Source organism: Girardinichthys multiradiatus, chromosome 9 (genome assembly GCF_021462225.1).
Source record: "Girardinichthys multiradiatus isolate DD_20200921_A chromosome 9, DD_fGirMul_XY1, whole genome shotgun sequence".
NCBI lineage: Eukaryota > Metazoa > Chordata > Actinopteri > Cyprinodontiformes > Goodeidae > Girardinichthys > Girardinichthys multiradiatus.
Genome location: NC_061802.1, coordinates 34354557 through 34370309, shown reverse-complemented (window position 1 = coordinate 34370309; position 15753 = coordinate 34354557). Strand labels below are relative to the sequence as shown.

At 38.5% G+C, this 15753-nt stretch overlaps 1 protein-coding gene across 2 annotated transcripts in view; it reads right to left on the bottom strand.

Moving 5' to 3' along the window:
- Positions 1-14458, bottom strand: part of ddr2a (discoidin domain receptor tyrosine kinase 2a) — a 43826-nt gene extending 29368 nt beyond the window's left edge. For both annotated transcript variants that reach the window (XM_047374330.1, XM_047374331.1), the window contains exon 1: positions 14325-14458. The gene's annotated coding sequence lies outside the window, so the exon portion shown is untranslated. The remainder of the gene's footprint in view (positions 1-14324) is intronic.
- Between the last annotated feature and the right edge of the window lie 1295 nt (positions 14459-15753).

Below are 15753 nucleotides of genomic sequence, written 5' to 3'. Positions count from 1 at the left end.
TCTGGAGTAGAAACATCCAGAGCCACCGTGCACAGGCGTGTGCAGGAAATGGGCTACAGGTGCCGCATTCCCCAGGTCAAGCCACTTTTGAACCAGAAACAGCGGCAGAAGCGCCTGACCTGGGCTACAGAGAAGCAGCACTGGACTGTTGCCCAGTGGTCCAAAGTACTTTTTTCAGATGAAAGCAAATTCTGCATGTCATTCAGAAATCAAGGTGCCAGAGTCTGGAGGAAGACTGGGGAGAAGGAAATGTCAAAATGCCAGAAGTCCAGTGTCAAGTACCCACAGTCAGTGATGGTCTGGGGTGCCGTGTCAGCTGCTGGTGTTGGTCCACTGTGTTTTATCAAGGGCAGGGTCAATGCAGCTAGCTATCAGGAGATTTTGGAGCACTTCATGCTTCCATCTGCTGAAAAGCTTTATGGAGATGAAGATTTCATTTTTCAGCACGACCTGGCACCTGCTCACAGTGCCAAAACCACTGGTAAATGGTTTACTGACCATGGTATCACTGTGCTCAATTGGCCTGCCAACTCTCCTGACCTGAACCCCATAGAGAATCTGTGGGATATTGTGAAGAGAACGTTGAGAGACTCAAGACCCAACACTCTGGATGAGCTAAAGGCCGCTATCGAAGCATCCTGGGCCTCCATAAGACCTCAGCAGTGCCACAGGCTGATTGCCTCCATGCCACGCCGCATTGAAGCAGTCATTTCTGCAAAAGGATTCCCGACCAAGTATTGAGTGCATAACTGTACATGATTATTTGAAGGTTGACGTTTTTTGTATTAAAAACACTTTTCTTTTATTGGTCGGATGAAATATGCTAATTTTGTGAGATAGGAATTTTGGGTTTTCATGAGCTGTATGCCAAAATCATCCGTATTAAGACAATAAAAGACCTGAAATATTTCAGTTAGTGTGCAATGAATCTAAAATATATGAATGTTAAATTTTCATCATGACATTATGGAAAATAATGAACTTCATCACAATATGCTAATATTTTGAGAAGGACCTGTATAATACCACTCATCTCACTGCAGTTTTGTTAGAGACTTTTTCACAGAGACTTGATAAGATGGCCTTAAACAAGTTAGCTGTGATACATACAAAATATGATGAGAAGTTTAGAGGATGATCACATAAACAGCTTGGACAAACATCGCTGGAAATTTAAATCCAGAAAACAATCCCTTTAGAAAATGAGAAAACCTGAACAGGTCTGCTTTGGGATTAATAACATCTCCTTGTGTACATGTTCTCATGCTAAAAAAGATCATTTGTTTGTGTGACTGTTAAGCAGAAATGCTGCATCTTCCTGTCCCAGCTGTGTTCTCAATGTCTGTATGAAGATAACAGCTGTTCTTCCATGTCTGCTCTCTGCTGTCGCAACATGAGATCAGCAAACAGGTTCACAGATCAGCAGGAAAAAGGTTTTCATAGCTTTCTTTTGTCTCTTAAGAGAATATTAATTGCTTTTTACTTACAAATACGGGCCTTCGTAAAAGTGTTCACAACCCTTGAACCACATTTTGAGACGTTTAAAAACTCCAATGTGTTTTATCAGGATTTTATGAGCTAGAGCAAAACACAAAGTATTGTATAACTGTTACATGGAAAAAAAGTAAAAATTGGAAGATGGTTTTCAACCCATTTTACAAATAGAAATCAGAAAATGTGAGTCATTACTGTTACAATAACAGCTTTAGCTCTTCTAGGTTGCTTCTCTGCTAGCTTTGCACATATAGAGAATGAACGTTTTGCTTCTTTGCAAAACAGCTCAGGCACAGTTGCCTCAGAATCTCATGTGTATTTTAGTCAGGACTTTGACTGAGCCACTCTAACACAAGAATACTTTTTGATCTAAACAGTTCTAACCAAATGTTCAAGCTCTGATGCTTGACTGTTTGCAAATAGGTGAGAATATGACCCAGTCATTTGTAAAGGTTTTCTTCCCTGACTGCCCTACAATTAATATTATTTTATATTTTAAAACCTAACCCTGCTTTAAACTTTACCACTATGCTTTAAACTTTACCACTATGTATGCAATAATTTTCTTTGACAAAGCTCTGAGGCTTTTACAGAGCAGCTGGATTTTACACACATGGACTGTATTTACTCAGTAGGCAGCTTCTGAAGACAATTGGATTTTATTTAGCAGGAACAAAATAATGGGTGCTGAACATATAAACACCTCAAACGTAACATTTGTTCGCAATATTTTTTTAAACTATTTTTCATTTTCCTTCCACTTAATTATGCGCTACTTCGTTTTTGTTTATCATACAATAACAAGATCTTGATATTGTATCGTGACAAAATGTGTACAGGTCCAAGAGTTCTGTGGAGGAAAACAAATAAGAGTTAATAATAATTAATAATTTGATATGTTACAACATCACTATTATTATTTATATATTTATCACCTTCTTGTTGTTACCTGATATTGTGGTAATTAACTATTTTGCATCGTAATACTTTGTCTCAACTAAAGATATTGGAAGAAGAGGAGCAACAAAGATTTTGGGTGGTGCCTAGAAGCACAAGAGCTGCAACAGAGACCAAATATTTGCACAAAATCGTCTAGATCCATAGTCCTTCAAGCCTAAAGTACCAATAGAACACAGAAAATTTCTGGAGAAAGGATTTTGTGCTGAAATAAAATTTGATATGGTGGAAATAATAGCTCCTTCCAGGAACAGGGTGGCGGATAGCTGACCCTTATAACTGCCAGACACCAACAACCATATTACTATGACTGGAAAACCCCGCCGTTCATGAGAGTTTAAACTCAGAGAAAGGGTGTGATTGGATGTGAACACAAAGAGTGTGGCACTAATGATGGGATCAGCACAACTTAGCAAAGGACAGGATGCAAATTTGAAATTTCAGATATCAGGCTTTGCTAATTATAAAAATAGAAAGATTATGGAGGACATTTACATTTGCATAAATAAGTTATAAAGATGGAACTATAAAAATCTCACTTGGACAATAAACCATTAGAAAATATTTTGTTACAACCGGTGCCTGTCCTCACTAGACCTTTCTAGGTATTACAGTGATCATTTTCAGCCTCATTCTCCACTGATGGCAAATACTGCTGGAGTATCTAAACTCCAATCTATTATTTTCAAGGCTGCTAACGTTTCTGAAAGTCTACTCTTGCTCGCAGGCCTCTCCCTCAGGGTCACATATGGGAAAATAAACCACTGACACCTGTGAAATATTTTCAAACAGGGTCAAAAGAAATAAACCAAAGCAGAATGTGAAAAAAGCAACCAAAACATGCCCCTTTAAAGTATTAGACTGTTTTTGACACATTTCAGTTTGTTCTGTGGATCGTCTTTCATCAAACACTCATTTAAGAGTTTCCTTCAAGAAAAAAATGCAAAATCTTTGCGGACCAGAGGAAGACAGGATGGAACAATAAAGAAAAGATGGAAAAGAACATAACTTCACTGCTGTGTATTTGCAGAACATTTGTTAAGAAGGAACATTGTTTCACATTTTGTTCCTGCAGCCCCTCTGCTGTGCCTCCAGAAAGTAAATCCTGTGTAATAACTCACAAAGGAGTGCTGGCTTCATGTACAATACTCCTACTGCAGTCTTTTCCATTGTCCTTTAAAAACATAATCATCAGTGAGGTGAGGAGGCCGACTAGAATTGTCAAACAATATTATTGCTTCACTTGCTGGAACTGGTGGGCATTTTTAAAGCACTTCATATTATAAGTCACATTCACCCTTTCAAACAAATTCACAAAAAATAATTCCATTTATAAATGATTTTGTCAATTAAGGGGATTTTTTTCTGCATTAGTAGCTCAAAGAAAACCGTTTGACATGTGGACCAAGGCAGCTAAATGCTCAACCTGGAGGAATTTCCTTGTCTGTCTTCAGAAGCTGTTGTCACAATGTTTCTTATGCATTTTTGTGAAGAGTTTTATGACGTTCAGCTCTTTCAAAAGAAATGTTTACAGAACCTTTCTTTTATTTATCTTGGGAAAAGAAAATTATTTTATTTTAGGTAAATACCAAAATTTAACTAAAGTATGAAAACAAAAATGTGTTTTCTAGCTAAGAAAAAGTTAGGACACCCTTTAAGGTTGAAATAACTTCAGCAGGATGCTTCCTGTCACCATCTACCAGTCTCTGACTTTAGTCTGAGAAAACTTTGTCCCCCTTCTCACTTTCAGCTAGGAGATGTTTGAGAGGTTTCTTGCATGCACAGCCTATTGTATGTTACCCAACATCATCTCAGGGAGATCAACATCTGGGGTTTGACTCTACCCAGAGCTGTCTTTTTCTTAAGTTTCAGTCAGTCTTTGGTGGATTTACAGTTTGGGGTTACTGTCATCTTGCAGGGTCCAGTTATGCTTCAATTTTATTTATTTTGTTTTTTTACTGATGGTCTCATATTTTCCCACTGATGCCAAAACCATGACACTTCCACCTCCATGCTTCAAGGCTGGTATGAGGTTCTGCTCTTGGTTTAAGCCAAACATCTCCTCTGTTCTGTTGTCCAAATAATTCAGTTTTAGATTTATTTGTACAAAGAACATTACTCCAGAGGTCTTGGTCTTTCTCCACGTTCTGTCTGACAAACATCAGTCAGATGTTCACCTTTGCTCTTAACACCTCCTCTGGTTAAGCTTAACTTGAAGTCTTTAAGAGACTTTATTTTGACATCTTGTGGTCTCAGGGATAACTTGTTTGAACCAGACCTGGTCATGTTGGCAGTTGTAATAAATGTCTGCCTATTGTAGGCCATTTTCCATACAGTGGACTGACTAATATGATATTTTCTGAGACCTCTTTAAATCTCTTTTCAGACTCATGAACTTCTTTCTGAAGGACTCGGACAGCTCCGTAAGTCTCACCATGGTGTTCACATCAACAGTCAGGAGCACATCAAACTAAATGTCTGACGTTTAAACAGGGCAAATCTCCTTCAAAATGCTGAGTAGTAATGTTCTAATCATTCTCCCTTGATTTGATATGCCTGCATGTGAGACTTCATCCATTTCTATTGGGAATTAATCCAGGGTTTATTCCTCATGAGAAATTAGATTTTTTTTTTTAAATAATGTTTTACAGAAAATGTTAAAAGAAAGTTTTTATGGGTGTCCTAATTTTTTTATGACTGTGTATGTTGCCATGACATTTTTCAGCATGTCCACATGCTTAGTCATGCTAATCCAAGTCCCTGGAGGTTGTGGGTAGCTGGAGATCACATATGCTACAGTATCAGATTTGTAGTAAGGTAATGTTGGAACATTATTTCCTTTCTTTCTTTCTTTCTTTCTTTCTTTCTTTCTTTCTTTCTTTCTTTCTTTCTTTCTTTCTTTCTTGCGATTGTGTGTAATATTTAGTGATGTATAACTCTCTGGCCGTATCCATGCACATAAAATGTCTCGCAGAGAAAACAGGCTTATTACTGTTAGAAATGAATTTCTAACACTACACAGTAATCTAAAATCTAAAACATCTAAAAACATTTTAACATCACAGCTATAGTATTTACTGAGTTTTTACACTGTGCCATTTTTCATTAGGACATCCTTATCAGGGCTGGGGAGTAAATGACTCTGTGCCCAATGCTGTACTACAGAAACAGCTGAAAATGCTGTACCATCTTTGAGCTTTAAGTTCCCTGAAAAAAAAATTTTTTTGAATTTGATGCCTTAAAACACACTGATATTTAAGTATGTCAACTCAAAAACATACAGAAAACTATGGCAACTGATGATGGGAGAAGTGAGTTTGATGTAAAAGCTCTCAAATTTCTTTTATTTTTTTTCTTTTGTTACACTTACATATCTTTAGGGTAATGAACTGTATCCACAACAAGCCACATGTTGTTTGAAACTTGAGACAAACGAGCCTCATCAGAATGCATATTTTAATTTATTAAATTTCTTAAAGGGATTAAATTACACACAAGTTGACTCTATTTACTAGTGACAAAATGTAAAAAGACCAAGGGGTAATCATATTTTTGCAAGGGGTTGTATGAACATAAAAATGGAAAAGCCATGTACACGTACCCAATACAATAAAAAGAGTGCTGTGGGATTGTGCTGGCTGCTGTGTTCTCAGCAAAGATCAAATATGAAGACAAAGGTGTCTACGGTAAATGTTTCTAAATGTGGTGCCAAATATTATTTTGCCAGGGAGAGTTATTGCACCTCCTTTTACATTCACCACAGTATCCAATGTGTCAGCTTCCCACTTAGAATAACATCTGTGTGCAGATGCAGTCAGAGATATTTTCAGTATGAAATCACAACAGCAGTAACACTGCCCGCTTCACAAAAAAAAACTCGTATTACATCTTAAACAGTATTCACTTGGGTTCAGGAAGTGGTGAAGGACAGAAACTCCCCTTACTCACCAATAGGCCCACAGAGAGGCAGGGAATAAGCATGCACTAATAACCATGCACAAATTAAATGCATTACACTGATGAGGTTCCACATTTAGATAACTTACTGGAATAACTGTCTGGACCAGAATATCAGAACTCCCACTACCCTCCAGCTCTACTGCAACCATTCACATGCATTTACTAACACTTCAGTTTCAAGTTTTTCAGCAGAACATCCAGCATGGCGATTTTACCCTGTTAGTTATACAAATGATATGGATTTCTCAGGAGTGATGGAGAGCAGAAGCAGTGCACCAGCCTGTCTTGCAGCCTGGGAAAGCCTGCAAAGTCAACACACCGGTTTACTTAGCTCTACTCCTTACCTCTGTCTCCTTTTTCACATGCGCATGCAAACATATTCAGGGTTTTACATGAGGCGGTGCAGGGAGAGGAAATTGCAGAGGCTCAGAGGGGTAAGAGTGTTAAGTTAACCATCAATCCACCATGAACTGATCTGGGTCTGCTGATATCATGGCACAAACCAAAGACGTTCTTTCATAAATTAACACAAAGAAACCATGATTTCTGTTAACCCATTAAATTATACATAGCTACAAAATTTTCAGAACAGCAACAAGGACAAGTTAATTTTCAACTTAGACTTAAAATACCAGATGATGGACTATTTCTCTTTAATCCATCCAGCCATTGCTCTCAATCATTGTTAATTTTCTCTCTAGGAATTAAATCCATCATTACACGAAGCCAACAAAATGGACAAAAAAAATGTATTAATACCTCATGTCACGTAATGAGGGTTGATGTTTAGCTTACAGGAGTCCTCTTTTTCCTCAAAATGTAACCACGGATTTTATGGCCAAACACTAAAAATTTAACTTCCTGAGACCAAAGGAAATGTCTCCTCAAAAAGTAAAGTATTTACCCTTGATTCCCAAACTGTAATCTGGCTATTGTGTTGCTTTTGGAGTAACGGCTTCTTCCTCTCTGAGTGGCCTTTAAGCCCATGTCGTTACGGGACTCATTTACTGTAAATAAAGTCATTCACTGACCAGCTTCACCCGGCATGTTCACAAGGTCTAACTTTTTGTTCTGATGTTGATGCACAGATTTCTAACCAAAACACATTAATCTCTTTCCTGAACACTGTGCTGGCTAGATATTCCTATAGTGTTTATACTTCCTTGTCACTGTTTGAACAGATGGACCTTGAACCTTGATGACCAGACTTGTGGAGACTCACAATTCTCTTCCTGATGTCTTTCCGGGTTTCTTTGGATTTTCACACAAGGAAGCAGAGTGTTTCAGGTGTTATTTTCAAATACGTCCACGGCCGTGGCTCAAACGAACTCATGTTGTGAATTAACCCATGAAAAGCTTTCATGTGGTTTCCTCAGACTGTTTGGAGGCATGGTAATTTAGTCTGATTTGATGTCAGAGTAAAGAAAGGAAAATTATGTGTATGTCTCCTTTAAGCATCTGCCACCAGTAAACACCCACATGCATTTACTTATTTTTTTATACCTACTACTGGTTTGAAAAAAAGAGAGCAAAGAGGAAGTGGAATAATTCATACCACAGGTTTGTGTGCATTACTGTGCACTGTCTGTGCTTTCCTTATTATGCAGTGTGCTTGGGTGCTATGCACCACAACCGCTCACATGTGCTTCCTATTAAATCCTCTTAGTCGTACGCTAAGGCTGCAATAAAGCATCACACATTTTATTTTTATGGGAAAGCGTGAAATATAAATCACATTTCCCAGTCAGAGCCAGGTGAATCAAGTAAATACAACGCAGTTAAACCTGAGAAGGAAATGCAGTGACATGCACAGTCGAAGGAGGATCTTACATACACGCATATAATGGATACTCATGACAAAATCAGGTTTTCTCCTCTGACTTTTTCCAATTTTATTTTAAAAAGTGTTTTTTTGTTTCAGGATTTATTTTGAAAACGTCGGGTTACCCGAGGACATAAGCTGTTCAAGCCAGAGCACAGGCGGGTGTTAAAGGCTGCCAGCTGATATTCAGAAGACTCGAGGGAGACAGAAAATGAGAAACTGTATCGGCCAGCTTGGTTCACCTGTAAAAACGTCCAGAAAGGCCGAACTCAATCCTGTAAAATCCACCAAATTAATCTCACAAAGGCTCAAAGTGTTCATTGTTAAAACCGTGCAAAGACAGGGCTTGTGTTTGTTATGTAAGGAGAGGAGGCTGAAATCTTTCACTGGAGATCCATTTTGATGGAATTTCCAGGCCCAAACCTTTTACAGCTACACTTTCATATTGAGAAAAACACCATCCATTGCCAAAAAAGCCTTTTTTCCATCTTTTCTCTGCTGCACTTTGCTTAAATTTTAAGCTTTTTCCATCTTTTCATCATTCAGCCATGACTGTACTCTGGTGTTTGAGGACACCTTTGAAACCCAGATACAGCTATTTATTTTTATTCTGAAACTCTGCATGTGTGGCTTTACGTAGTTCACAGTTTTAGACTCATTTCTCATTCTTTACAAATGGCCTATTCTGGTCAATTAAGTATCTTATCTATCTTGCTTCCTAGATTTTGCAGGATTTTTATTCTGTAGTGGACAACAAAGTATTAATCATGTATAATTTACTTTAAACTAATATTTCGAAAGCCCTGCTTTTCAGGTCATCTAAAACTACTTGTCAATTATTTGAGTAAGTGTACCATTATTTGATGTAAGATTTTTTTACTGCATGCTCTATGATACAAGGCATTTTTTTCATCTTACAATGGAGATTAGGATGGACCGTAATGTTGAATGGATGGTAATAGACTCTAGTTGTGGAGGAGAAGCTGCATAGTCGTAAGACCGTAAAATGTGATCTTTGCAGGCGGAGGCTGGGCGACAGAGCCATCAGCCAGACACAGGTAAGGTGTGACCTACAGGAAACAACTACTCCACTGCTTCCCAGGCCTGCTGACAGGTGGGGACAAACAGGTCTGTTGTCCCAGGCCTAGAGCAGGGATGGGGGCCCAGGATTGTCTGAGGGGGGTCCAGTCTTCAGTCAGAAAGTCAGAACGGTGCAGAGTAAAGCCGGTCTAACATCATCCCCGCGAGGGCCCTCCCCCTCCTCCACATGTCGAAGAATGCGAGAACAGTCAATTCGCTAAAACCCATAGCATTTAGGCAATACCAGATACTACCGCCACCTATTGGTCAGAAGATCGATTGGTTACCATAGAGACACCGGATGCTGACTTGTGGATAGACAATATGACAATGTGTGAGTGTGATTCAGAAAACTGCTGATCTGCTGAGATTTTCAAACAGAAACAACTGACTGGAAAACAGAAAATATCCAGTGCGCCATGCTGTGTGGATGAAAATGTCTCTATTTCAGCTGTAACTTTAAGATGATCAGAATTTCATTGTATCAATAGTTCAGTTTGGTGGTGGTGGAGTGGGGAATACTTTCTCTGCACTCTGAGCATTATTTAAACACCCTCGGTATTGTCACTGACCATGTCCACCCTTTATGAACATAGTGTATCCATTTCTGACAGCTAATTCTGGCAGGATGATGCAGCATGCATCAAAGCTCAAATAATCTCAAACTGGTTTTTGAACATGCTGATGAGTTCATTGCATGCAAATGGGCTTTACAGTCACCACATCTCAATAAAGAACCGTTGGGATGTACTGGAGTAGGTGACTCACATTGTGGATGTGCAGTGAACAAATCTGTAGCCACTGCAGATCTCTGAGTAATGTTTCCATCGCCTTATTCAGGCTGAGAACTGAGGCTTTCCTAAAGGCAAATGGAAGTCCAACCCGTTACAAGCAAAGTGCATCTAGTAAGTTGGTTGGTGAGTGTATATCTCTGATAAAAATCCATCCAACCTGTACATTGAGGCAGATGTATGGGGTAACATAACTGTCAAAAAAACATATGCGTAGGTGTCTAAATTTGCAAATGTAAGTAAATAAACATGAATAAAATGTTTATTATTATCAGAATAATAAAAACACAAATAATAAAAACGTGAAACTGTGTAAAAAAAAAAAAAACACAGGACACGGGAAACAGATCTTCACAGGGAAACAGCACAAGACACACTTCCTCTTCTTCTTGTTTAAAAAGGGGTTGGCAAACAACTTTCAGGTGCATTACGCCACCAACTGGTAAGGAGTGTAACAGCTTTATCAGAGGTTTTACATTCATACTTGTACATTTGTGATTCTTACTTGTATTGTTGCAAAGTTGTAACTTTGTAACTTGTACTGGTAACTTCTAAATTTTTATTTTCACAGATGAAACATCTGATGTCACATGTATGTCGAGGTTGACAATAAAGCACAAATACAAATCTTAAATGTATTCATGTTTATTTACTTACTTAATTTAGACACCTAAGCATATGTTTTTTTGACAGTTATCTTACCCCATAGAAGAGGACTCAGACAACAAGCATCTGACAGACAAACAACAAAATATTGCCACATGTAAACAGGACAGGGAGAATGAAAGAGGCGAAGAAACACAAAGGCCACATGTCCATACAGAAGATGACACAGTCACTAACTACTGTGAGTTACAGAGGGCTTAGATTACAACTTCTTTTTCCTAGTTTTTATTATTGCTTTTATGTTGGGACTCGTGGTCATTTGTATGCACGGATTAAATCTGGTCCCATGATGTATATGAGGAAACTGATTACAAGCAGAAATTAAACATCTTGTGCTACCAGAGCTGAATCTCTTAATGGGGTTTAAAGTAAACTTTAAGGTAAAGAGAGTCAAGTAATTCAATCCTGAAAAAATATGGACAAAACCCTCTACAGGCTTCATGTTACCCAATCCATCTCAGACAATGTTGGTGATGAGTGTGATTATGGTAGGGGCCAGTCAAAGTGCAAACAAAAGACTGCAGCATTTTAGGCTCAATGTTTTCTAAAATGTCACTATTTATACCAAATTACAAGCCAGAGCGCAGCTGGTGTTCTGCTGCCAGGAACATTGATTTGAAAACGCTCTCACTGACAAACGTCTGTGTTGGGTTACAGCTGAGCTGTGGTGCAGCGTTTTGAATGTGGGGGTGAAATTGCAGCCTTTGCTGTGTATGATTAGGGCTTACATGATAGGATGTCAGTCAGCCACCAGGCTGTGGAATGAGGGGGGAGGCTGGTTAAAATAACAGAGACATGATGATAACACCATCAAATGACGTTCCTTTAAATTCTGCCCATCAGGGTGGTATCTGGGTAGTTCTATTAACCTGCTTTATCCACTTATCTTTCATGAGGCCTTTAACTCACATTTGACAAAGGACTTTTTATCTGTTGCAATGAAGAAACAGCTAAACGGTAAAGGGTAAAAAGATTCACCAATCAGATGGCCGGAAAATCCTCAGTTTGAACAAATCACCACATTCTGAGCTTAATTTGTGGATATGTTTTGAAATTCTTTGTTTCATAGATCCAGCAAAATTAGCAATAAATCCTGGATTTCTATTAAATGTGAATATTTAGCATCTATGCTCAACCTTGTGCATATTTTCTCCTTTATCAACATTGCATTGTGTGAAAGACTCATGCACCAATACCCTCTTTCCATGTTTATGACTGTTTATCTGAATCAGTGATGATCAATCCTAGTGTTATTGCTGAATAAATGTTTGACCATCCACTTCAGATTTGAGAAGAAATCACATCTTTTTATACATTCGTGTGAGGAAGGCGTCCCTGTTGTTAATTCTATTCAGAAAAGTTGCACAAATAAATGTAAATTAGCTCATGAAGCTCAATATCTAGATTAAGGACAAACAACAAAAGATTCTGTGTTCACTTTGTACGCTGCCTTTTACAGGAATAATAAAAAACAGAAACTGGGATGGACAAACCTTTTTTTTTTCTTATAACAAATGTAGAGTTTAATTTAAGAGAGTATATTTACATGAGAATTCATCCATGTGATGAATAAGGTAAAATATTTGGGCACCTTCTAAGATGCAGCAGCGCTATACAAGAATCGATACATGGATGGCAAAATACATTTTTGTAGACTACTGCCTACTGTGCCTCGGTTAAATTTTAATTTGCCAGCACTCTGGTGGTCCTTTACTGATGTAACAGATTAAAGGTAAATTGATTAATACTTTGTATTTTTAGGCTTTTATGTAACAGTTTTTTGATGACTTTATGGGCACTTTATGTTTCTGTGTGAGAAACAATCCAATGTAACGGTTAATAAAAGTATTTATAGCCTGTGAACCTTTTTCACATTTTGTCACAATACAACCAGAAACGTCTGTGTTATTGGGATTGTATGTAATAGAACAACACAAAGCTGTGGAAACTGTGAAGGGAATTAAAAATGAGCTGTTCTCTCAAGGCCTCTGAGGTTTGGTATAAGATATTAAGGAACAAAAAGCATTAGAGACCAAGGAACACAGCAGACACATCCAGGATGAAGTTATGGAGAAGTTTAAAGCAGGGTTAGGTTATAAAACATTGTCCCAAATTTTAAACGTCTAATGAGGTTCTCTTCAATCCAATATCCAAAAATGGAAAGAGGATGGTATAACTGTAAAACAACAAATATAGTGGTAGTATTGTTGTGCTGTGGGGATGCTTTCATCAGCAGGGACAGAGAAGCTGGTCTTTGTTGACGGGAAGATGGATTGAACTAAATCCTGGAACAAAACCTGTTAGCGGCTGCAGAAGACATGCAACTAAGGTTCACCTTCCAGTGGGACAATGACACCAAATATACAACAAAAGCTACAATGGAATGGTTTAGATCTAAGCATATGCATGTGCTAGAATGGCCCAGTCCAAGTCCAGACCAAAATCTAACTGAATATTGATTGATTTCCATTCAGTGTGACTGAATTGAGCTATCTATCAAAGAATAAAGAGTCTAGATATCTGGATGTGCTACTAGAAAAATATCCATTTCACTCAATAAGTTAACGGAAAAAAAAACCACTTAATGATAAAAAAAATAGCATATCTTTATGTTTTTGCCCAATGATGGTCTGACTGAACTGAGTTCTGCATCCATGGTGTTTCCCAGAGACTCAGATGCACAAAGGCAGCAGGAGAAACTCTTCAACTTGACATTCTTGTAACAATGTTTCCATTGATCAGAGCCATCTCTCCTGAGTCTGCTGTTGACTTTTCAGCTCACTGAGTGACTCAGGTCAGATGTCAAAGCGGTGAGCTCCTGCATATCCTCGACTCTTCAGCCAGGCAAAAAAAAGAGTCCCTTGTGTAAATGTCTTTTAGCCACATACCACAAGAGGATACCTGCATACCTGCCATATGCAGCACCTACCAAACGCAGAGGAGCACACAAACCAACACAGAAGCAGGAACTTGCATCAAAGAGCTGGAAGTTCAGACCACAGCGAACTTTATGAGATTCCATGAAGCTTTTGTTGAAATGGCTGTGCTAAAATTCACAAAAACATACAAGCCACAATAAAGGAGATCCAAGCTTGAGATGAGGCATTTTTTATTTAAGACCCACACTACTTCTATTAGTTCCCTGGTTTTTTCTTGTTGCGATTCTTCACAAAAGAAAGAAACTTTCATGTGTTTTCAGAACAAAAATGAATAAAGTTTTGATGAAGCCGGCACACATGAGAAGATTTGTTCCTTTAGTAGAAATTTTTAGAGGGAGACTGAAAGCAGGAATGAGCATAAATCACATTTGCGGCAACTATAACAAAGTGAAACTGTATGCAACGGCTTCTGTAGAAAGCATCTGGAGTAGATGATTTTCAACCTTGCACTGCATCGCTCTACTCTGCGTCTACTTTGCTGACAAAGGTTCATCCCAAACTAAAAACGTTTCAAGAAAACTTGTCACTTTAGGAAAGCTAATAAAAATGTGAAGTTTTAACTAGCAGACAAAACTACAAAGTGGTAAAAGCTAAAAACCAACAAAGATAACTTACTTTTGTCTTCCTTCGTCTTTAGACCATTTGCTCGAAGATGGGTTTTGTTTATTCCAGTAGGAGAGAGACGGCTGGATGTTTCAGCCCTCCGCTGTCCAGTTGTCAGTTCCCTTTGGCAGGACTCACTCGGCTGATGTAAGACTCCTCTGCACTGTGAAAAAAAGGCAGAGGAGAGAGAAAGAGAGAAGCAGAGAGGAGGAAAAAAACCCTCACATTCTGTGGATTCCTGGGAACGTGCCAAAGTCCCAGAATTCCACACATAAGGTTTCAATTAAGGCCGAATCCAAGTCTCAATCAAAAAGCCTTCCTCCACCTGAAAAGAGGCTTTCTTTTGACAACAAGAGGCTGAAGCAACTTTAATGGAAAGTAGCATGTGTGCTTTAATTACACCATTCATTGCCTAGTGTAAAAATGGGACTTGGTCCTGGCATGGATTTCTGAAACACAGAAAAAGAATGGTTTGAGTCAACATGTCTGACAAATGTCCTTAAATGACATTTTACAGCTTCTGCAGCTGATTTGTCCAAATATATTTGGATAAATCCTTACTATCTGAAACAAAAAGTGTTTTTTTTCTTTTAATGTTCTGGTTTTCTTCACTTGCAAAGTGGTTTTATGATGACAAAGCTTTTCTAGCTTGCAGGAAAGTGCCTCCGAAGGCAGGTAGGGATTTATAGGGGCAAAAGGATATAATGGATTTTATTGCCCTCTTATGTAGAGATTTTTACCAGCTGCAGAAATGGGGCTGGTGTATGAAGAGGGACCTCAAGAGCACCTGAATTCCCACATGATAAATATCTCAAAACTATACATTTGATTATTAAGTTATTTACTTTTTAAATATGCCATGTCAGCGGCAACATTGGTCATTTAAAAGATTTTAAATTGTTTGTGGTGGTTGGTGAGTGATGGACTTGACTGTAATTGGGGCCCCAATTCAAAAATCAGTTAAAGGACTCCATTCAACCTTCAACTCCCTGGGTAAATAACATAGATGAAATTTTACTGCCAACAGTGCAATATCTGGACTGCAGAGATGACACTTCACAGTAACATGTCCTGGATGACAACATTCTGTTGTTCACAAGTACTAGTAGTTCACCTCCTGTACGTTTGCCACTTCTCTTTAAATTTCTGTCTGCTCGTATCGTCAGAAAGCCTGGCAGAGAGACACTAGAGTCTCGGATAAGATCCTGCAGCCATGTCTTAATGAAACACATGATACTGCATTCCCGATACTCTGGCTGGGTCCTTTGTAGGGCTTGGAGGCTTGGACTTTTTTCCCAAAGTTGCCCATCATAATCAATGGAAGAGATGGTTTGAAAATCCTCTTTCTCTCTCTTCTCTTTGTTCCTGCTCTGAATCCACACCACCTCCTTTTCAACTCGTCAGGGATTTGAGGTCAAGTATTATTTGAGCTTTTGAGATG